Genomic DNA, 9,483 nt, shown 5'->3' with positions numbered 1-9,483 from the left:
AAGAAAACCCGGTTTGCTGTCACATTGACAGCTTTTCTCTTGTTAAAAATATATTTGTTCTCATAAAAATCAGTAATAAAATATTTCACTAGCTCTTCTTTTTTTAGCCTTGATTCACTCTGGAATGGGACCAACCCACTTTGTTTAGCTGCATGCAATATTCCACCACCAAACCAATCAACAATCATTAGGCGAAAAAAAGAAACGTCCAAATCCTTATTAAGTCAGGTTAAAATTGATTTAGATTGTAATATTTTGGTTTTTAAAATTAAGAAATATTAGAATTATATAAATACTAGCAGTCACAGTGGTTTTTTGAATGTTTCCTGAATACCAATTTTCGTGGATTTCATTGTTAAGTTTATTCATGAAATTAAATGTGATTTTTACTTTATCCCCTAAAAATTGTAGCTGCAGGTCTGTACTCCCTGTCTGAAAAATATCAAATGGATGACCTTGGATTTACCTATTCTATAAAGAAGATTCAGCCTAAAACAAAACATAAAAAATCAAGACACATTGGTGCACCCACCAAATTTATAGGCCGTACAAAATTCCAGGAGTAGGATTGCTTCTATCGAGTAAGGTTTCTAAAAACTATGATTAGACAATATCAAGTGTCCATAAACGCATAAAGCTTTCAATCTACAGTAGCAATTGATGACAAAGTTCATGTCCATAATGGAAAATTCTCTGTAAATTGAGTGGATTAATTTTTAAGAGCAGTATGGCATCAACTTTAACTTCTGTGACATCAAAATGGTCTACAAGTCTTTTGAAGATTAAAACAAAAGTTTACAAAAAAAAAACACCAAAAAAAACCAGACATATACTCAGAGATATCAAGATAGAAACGGCCTTTATCAGTCACAGACTTATATTCCTTTAACAACAACTCAAGATTTTCTTTATCATACTTGGAAAATCTACAATAGAATTTAGTATTTCCAATCTTTCATGCATGTTTTCTAATTATGCAAACCAATTAAATATACATTTCATTGAATACATATAAATTAAAGTTTTATATAAATTTTCTGAATTATATACAATTCTGAATATACATGACCTAACCTTGTTTGATTTTTATAGGAATCCATCACAAATCTGATGCCCTTATCTAATGGATAGAAGCGTCTATTCTGGGTAGATGTCTCTCCAAGATCTTTTGTACTAAAGTTCTAAATGTGACGCTTCATTTTAGCCACTTTGATTCACCCTTATCCATTAGACATTGTATTTTCTTTTTAATTATAATCACCTCATAATAGTCATGTTCAAAGAATGAGTCCGTATTACGTAAATAAATACATCAATGCTAAATAAAACAAGCATAAATAGCGGAAAGAACTCTGCACAAACCATATACTAAACACAGACGTCATGTTCGTGAAATAACAAGAATGTATAATTATTAATATGAGAAATAATGAGCAACATTCGTTAATGTATCTTTTAAGCTTCAATAAAACATTACCCCCTTTTGTGCTATTAAAGAAGCTTGCTATTTCTTCACTCGTCTCATATATCAACTCCTGAAACTCTCTTTGGCTAGTTTTTTGGTCTCACTTTGATTTGAACTCTGAAATTAGTAATAAGCAACTAGAGCACAGCTCGTGGCAAAACGACGAGTAAGTCTTCCGTTTTTGCTGGATGTTGAACATATATGTGATATGGTGTCAAACGATTATAATGACTAAACATTCAGTTCTGCTTTTGTTATAAAAACGTGTTGTGATTGAAAGCCAGTGTATAAAACGTGTTTTGCAAAAGACATGAAGAAAATGTTTTAGGAAAACTATTTATCGACAACAGTTTCTGTAATCGTTTCAATAATTCTTTAAACAATGAGATGTTTATTGGCGAGTTAAATTTTCGTTAAAACAGTATGTACTCATGATTCAGGACAGGAATTGTATTTTTTTAAACACCGAACCCGCCTACAAAACACATATTCTTTTCTCTAAGATTACTTCTTTATATGAATCTTCCAAACTTTTTGAAGACTACGTCTAAGTTTAGAATTCCCGATTTTCGATAGTCAAATCATGCAAGAGTTATCCTTTGTGAGTGCAGGTATTGTTCACTTCCGGTTATAAACAATAACATGGGGAAAAATTACAGTGCCGTTAAAGACTGTCACAATGTCTCTGGGCGTATTGGTAGATTTGGTAAACCGGTAAAACTGCATGAATTACCAAAGAAACAACACCTTCGCACTGCGTGGCTTAGAGCTATAAGCCGTAAACACTTTAATCCCAAGCGAACTCAGGGAAGAATTTCTCTCAGTAAATTAGAGGCACATACAAATCGCCGCCACCTTACATGTTATAAAAAACGCACTTTCTTCAACAAATCAGGACCCTTTCCCTTGCCTCCCCCCTCTCTCTTTCTCTCTCTCTCTCTCTCTCTCTCTCCCCGAAAGCTTATTGATGATGAACTTTTTCATTGGAGGCACGTACAAATCGCCGCCACCTTACAAGTTATAAAAAACGCACTTTCTTCAACAAATCAGACCCACTTCCGAGTCTCCCCCCCCCTCTCTCTCTCTCTCCGAATGCTTATTGATTATGAACTTTTTCATTGAATTCAGGTGTGTTCTGACCACTTCCCTGAAGGAAATGGTAGGACTTGGAACAATCAAGTTCCAACCCTTTTCCTTCCTCACAAGATAGTGAAATCAGTTAAAGTAAGACTGTCAACGAACAGTAATAAGATGGACATAGAAAGCCCAGCCCAGGCAGTAGATGTTAATGACCACAAGTGAGTACTGTAACACTTTGTATCATAATAACATGTTATACTTTATCATGTATATAAAAAAATATTCTATTTAAAAAATCAAGTACACATATTTGTAACCATTATAACCTGAATGAACATTTTAACAGTGTTATTTACTTATATTTATTTTTTATTATAAAAGTCAGATAATGAGCATAACTATATATGCAATTATTCTGAGAATGTCAAAAATATGATCCTTTGACTATGGTAGTTGAAAAGTTTACACAAAATCAAGTGTTTGCTACTATTGGACAAAATTGAATTGTAAATTTTAACATTAATAATCTTATTTTTTCAGTTATTCTGTACATCAAATAGTGCAAGGACCATCCCCCCAACATCGAAATTTAGATATCGATCCTACTGATAGCAAAGCTAGCAAGGATATTCTGCCATCCTCTTTGGACAACTTCTCGAACTGTGAACTCCCAGGGATAACCATTGACGATATTAAGGGCAATAATGACAAAATGTTGTTTTATACTCGACTCCCTGATTATGGCACATACAAAGCATTATTTGAAAGCCTAATACAACAAGGAGCAGACAAGCTTGTGTTGGATTCTTCAGCTATGAAAACAGAAACTGATGCAAAGAAAGGGGGAGCCAAAAGGAAGCTTAGAATTGAGGATATGCTGCACTGCTTTTAGACAAATCATTGGCATTCCCTCTTCAACATTTTACGCAGTCCGAAATATGTTTTTGAGTACGTATAAAAAAGTTGTTTTTTATGAAATGCATGTTTTTTAATTAAATTGATCTCCCTTAATGGTTGGTGTTTTGTTGTTGTTGTTTTTATTGGCGTCTTACAGTGTATTAGATATTCGAGGACATACATGGTCCCATATACACAGCTCCGGATCAGGGATGGGGTTGATTACTTTCAAAAGTAACCGATTAAATTACAATTACTTTGGGTTTTAAAAGTAATCGATTACAGGCTAATTACATCCATTTTTAAAAGTAATTGATTACATTAGATTACTTTTCCTCGTTGTAATCATGATTACTTGTGATTACTTTAGATTACATTATTTGTTTTTCAGTTTTTTTTCATAGTTTAAGTGTTTCATTTAAAAAAAACCAGTGCATTTTTTGACAGGACTCTTTATTCTGGTATCAATGTACAAATGTAATTTGTTGCATTATTTACTATTTGAAGTAGTTTTTGCATTCCCCGATATGTATGCAGAACAGTATCTACATTTGGCTTTCACAATACCCGATGATGGTTGATCATCAGAAAACTCAAAATGTTGTACAGCAGACATCTTTCTCTAAACAAAGTCCAACTAAAAGTGACCCTTTCAATAATTTTCCCAATTAAATAAGCACAGTATGTGAACTGTTTTCTAATGCGCCTAAAAGCAAGGACTGTTGAATAGCAAACTCATTGTATCATGACTGGACATGAATTTAAACATGCCCAAGGGCAATAAAGGAATACTGGCCAACTTTAAGACTGAACCTTATTCACTAAATATAAGATCCAATGGATAATGATTTCAACCTATTGAATTTTGCCATTGTAATCATAAAAGTAATCAAAAATTAATCATGATTACAGGACTTTTTCACAGAGTAATCGATTAAATTACGATTACTTGTAATCAGAAAAATGGATGATTACTGATTACTCATGATTACTCAGCAACCTGTAATCGATTACAGCTGATTACGATTACTGATTATGATTACCCCATCCCTGCTCCGGATGTAATCATATCTATCAAAAAAATTTCACAGCATCACCAATTCAAAAATTAATATGTTGTGTTTCATGTTTACACATATTAGTTAATAATTTAATTCTGGTTGTAACGCAGCATTTAATTGGATAGAAACATTTTGCTAAATTTGTATAACATGACTGCGATTTACAAAAACACTTACGACAAAGTCATGAACGCAGTTCGCAATTCAAAATTTAGAATTCATATTTGGGGTCCGAAATTTTCAGGGGCATCTACTAGTGGTATTTCACTACCACTGTGAAAATATGGTGATGCAGTTACATGTATTAATGGTTTTTGAGATTCGGGCTTATCACTATTCAATTGCATATAAGCCTGATTCACAAAAACCATTGAAAAGTGCATCACCATATTTTTACAATGGTAGTGAAAAACCACTAGTAGATGCCCCTGAAAATGTCGGGCCCCAAATATGAATTCTAAAGAAGATGGGTGGATAAGGCTTATAAAGTGCCCATACACGGTCGGGCAAGTTACTGAAAATTAAAATATCAATAAATCTGATTTTTGTTTTTAAAAATTATTTAAAACAATATATATATATATTTAACATATAATTGATTTGTAACCTAAAAATATGTTCAATACTTGGAATATGTTGACTCAAACAGGCGTATACGTATCAAAACCTGCAAATAGTGTCATTTCTTAGAACTCCAGGGCATTTTCTTTCATAGAGTGGGTTTATGTTCCATATTTTTCTCATAGTCTAAATAAAGTCTAATGGAAAACAAACAGATTTCAATCAACAGAAACGTGGAGAGATGACCCACTATACTTTAAAATATAATTCGTGTATTCCAACAATTGAACGTTTTGAAAAAATAATACAAGTCCGTAAATTCGTGGCCAAAGTCACACATAGTATTTAAACAACCTACTCTCTTGTGTCTGAAATGGCTCAGTGGTTAGAGCACCTGACATAAACTAATCTTATAAATCTAGGGTTTTATATATTTAAAACTGAATATAGTTAGGAATTGCACTTTTATTTGAATGGATTTAATTGGGAAAAAATAAATTCAAAATTGTTTTTTCACGACAGAATCGAATTGACAGAATGTTCGCTATCTTATCCCCCATCTTCTTTTGAATTGCGAACTGCTTTCTAGAACACAGTTCACTATTCAATTGCGAAAGGCCAAAATTTCAAAAACCAGAGAAGACCACCTCACCAAATTTTCATGGTGGCGGTGGTATACCACCAGTAAATGCCCCTGAAAATTTCGAGCCCCAAATATGAATTTTAAATTTTGAATTGCAAACTGCATTCTAGAACGCAGTTCACTATTCAATCGCATATAAGCCCGATTCACAAAACCATTGATAACTGCATCACTATATTTTCACAGTGGTAGTGAAATACCACTAGTAGATGCCCCTGAAAATTTCGGACCCCAAATATGAATTATAAATTTTGAAAAATATTTCTCTACCTACTTTATTGAAATAGAACAATGCTTCCATCATGCTTGTGACTCCCAAATAAATTCAAGTAATAATCGAAATAAATAACTTTCACTCGTCACTTACACAAACATTAATTTACATAACGCTTTTCCAGATAAACAAAGATTAATAATCAACAGGAAGGAGAGACAAAGGATGATAAAATCAAAGTCGGCTGTCGAGTGGTTGAAATATTACGCAACCAGCTTCGGGGAGAAATTACCAAACACTTGTCAGATACATTTGCCCCCATGTTCAACCAAATTACATGTGTATGAAAGAATGGTATCAGAATCTCAAGTGGATTTTCCTGAACCTATTTCATATTCTCATTTCTTGAGATTGTGGAGGGAAGAGGCTTCATATATAGCCATTCCCAAGGTATACAGCATAGCATAACATAAACTCATATTAACTTCTCTAATCAAGATTACATGTACATGCAAACAATCTTTCATTAGATTGAAAAAGCTTTCTATTAAATGGAAAAGATAAAGATTTTTATATAAAAAATACAATATATTAGTAGTGCCAGCAAAGAGACTGAAAATATCAAAATTTTAACAGACGACCCAGAAAGACAAAAATATCAATAGTTAAAAATGCTGTATATTATGTTTTAGCACAACATATTTTCGAAATGCGACACAAGTACTTTAATAAAGACCAAACTAGGAGAAACACGAGATCCTGCAAAGAGAGCAATTCTGATTGAAAAAAGAGAAAAACATCTTCGATTACAAAAGTAAGACGAGCATCATTATCATACACGAACATTACACATGTAAATAAATGTATGATAAAAAATTCTTTCATAATTTCATTTTATATGATATTAGACTGTAATTATACTTTAGAAAAACAGAAGAAAAAAATAGCATTGGCATTAATTTTTAGCTCACCTGAGCTGAAAGCTCAAGTGAGCTTTTCTGATCACATTTTGTCCGTCGTTCGTCTGTCTGTATGTCCGTCTTTAACCTTTTCACAATTTCAACATCTTCCTCAGGTGGGGTAAATTCAACGGGGGGGGGGGGGGGGGGGGGGTTGCAATTTGTTTACATAGGATTATATAGAAAAAAAACTTTAAATCTTCTAAAGCCAATAGCCTATAAAAGCTGTAACTTTAGTGAAAGCAATTTTAGATAGTGTAGAATCGAAGGGTTTATTTACCAGGCTCCGTCGTCACCAACTTTCTTCAAGTCAACACTCGCCTCAAATTTTTCTCCCCCAGACCAACCAGCATCCGAACCTCTGATGTGTACAACATCACAGAATGGCTGACCCCACACATTAATACAGTAAAGAATCACTCTCGACGCCATGTCTTTAAGATAACATCGGACGAGTCTGGCAAGGCTAGACTCTTTTGGAAAGAATGGTCCACGGACAAGGTGACAATTCATTAAATATGTCACTCTTAACGTTTTAACTGGGTGGGAGGTGGAGAGGTTTTGAAAATTAAAGATAAATAATATTAAATTTTGGGATTATCCATAATCCTTTTATTCCCTAGAATATAAGACTTTTTCATAATTGTAATTTAACATGTTTTAGAAATGGAATGAGACTACTGAATACATCCTTAAATCTGATGTGGAGGGTGAACCTGACATCGTTGTCCCCTCCTTTGACGAAAAACAGGACAATATCGACAGACTTGAAAACGATGTCAAGACCAGTACAAGAGTTTCGCAAAGGAGGAGGACAAGAATGGTGGAATTGCTTTTTCCGAAAATAGATGCCAATGGTAATTATACTGCCAATTGCAATCAAAATTAAATAAGAATTAAAATTATGATTACTTTTTTACAAGTGAACTTTTTGTTATTCTAGACACCAATCCATCATGGCCATTAGAGGACCTTGCTGCAGAAAAACGAAGTAAGCTGAAATTTTACATTGATATTAGATATATTTAGTTTAAATTTGTGCTGCAAATTAGATTTACACTTGTAATTGAAAACCTATTTTACTTGCCTTTTTTGTTTTCATTTGTAAAACAAATAAATTTAAAAACTGATCTTACATTACAGAGAAACACTCACATGCAAGTGAAGAAGAGTTAGGGGATCCCGTCACATTTCATTTACAAGAAGAAACCCCCATACCGCCAGTAAGTTTATTTGTTAAGAACCTCATATTTATTTATTATTCATGATAATTGCTAAAATTCATTTTAGATTTTTCTAAAAAAAAAATGTTTTGTTAACATAGGTTATATCGGCAAAGGCAGTTCCGCTTCAAAACCCAGGGCTGTCAGTAATGACGACTTTGTCCTGGTGGACATACCGAAATATGCCGGCGAGTGGCCCCAGCTGTGTCAAGTAATCAATGTGGCTGGATACCAATTCACAGTACATTGGTATAGAGGTTCAAGAACTACCGCCTGGACTCCATGCAAGAGAAGAATTCAAGGAACCCGAGGAAAGCAAGAGGCATAGACAGAGAAAATTAACAAACAACAGATATGGTCCTCAGCTTTTAAACTTACACCTTCAGGACATATTCCCAAAAAGATAAGAGACGAACTAGAGTCGTATGAACATTATTAATACATGTTCATGTATCATCCGTAGTTGTATACATATTATTGTATATTAATATTTCATAAATATCAGAAGTGTTTCTATCGGGGGCGGAAATTTGACCACTCCATGTACATATTATATTGTGTAGAAATAATTCATTAATTATATCAGGAGTGTTTCTATCGAGGGCGGAAATTTGACCATTCCATGTACATATTACATTGTGTAGTAATATTTCATAAATTATATCAGGAGTGTTTCTATCGGGGGCGGAATGGTGACCACTCCATGTACATATTATTTTGTGTAGTAATATTTCATAAATTATATCAGGAGTGTTTCTTTTGGGGGGCGGAAATGTGATCACTCCATGTACTGTTTGTAAAATTGTTTAGTAATATTTCATAAATTATATCAGGAGTGTTTCAATCGGGGGCGGAAATGTTACCGCTCCATATAATATAGTAAAGTTTATCATAAAAAAAGATATAACAATGTAAAAAAAAATGGTGTTAAATATTTTATTGGATTTTAAACAGAAGTGTATAAAAAAATCACATTACGTATAAATGTAAAACATCTGCGTTTGATTTATAAACATATACATGTATACGCATTCTATTCTGATGTTCAAAACGTGTTTGTCTTAAACACGAGTGTTCAAATACCAATAATCAGCAATTACATGTTGATGAGTATTGATTCTACTGGAGGCAGTTGCTAATTTTGTTCTACAAAACTAAAAAAACCTGACACAATCTTAAATATTTATAGCAGAGAATAAATATGCATACCCAAACAAGAAGTTCACTCAAGATCGTATAAAAAACGGTGACCATTACAATTATTGAGTATCCTACCCCTTTTTTTAACCATGATTAACATTTTCTACTTGTAAAAAAAAAATTGGATATCGGCAGGGCCTCTGGCATTTATTCTTAAAGACCGAGCTGCTGACGTTATTT

Source organism: Magallana gigas, chromosome 1, assembly GCF_963853765.1.
Source record: "Magallana gigas chromosome 1, xbMagGiga1.1, whole genome shotgun sequence".
NCBI lineage: Eukaryota > Metazoa > Mollusca > Bivalvia > Ostreida > Ostreidae > Magallana > Magallana gigas.
Note: the sequence above shows the minus strand (reverse complement) of the source record.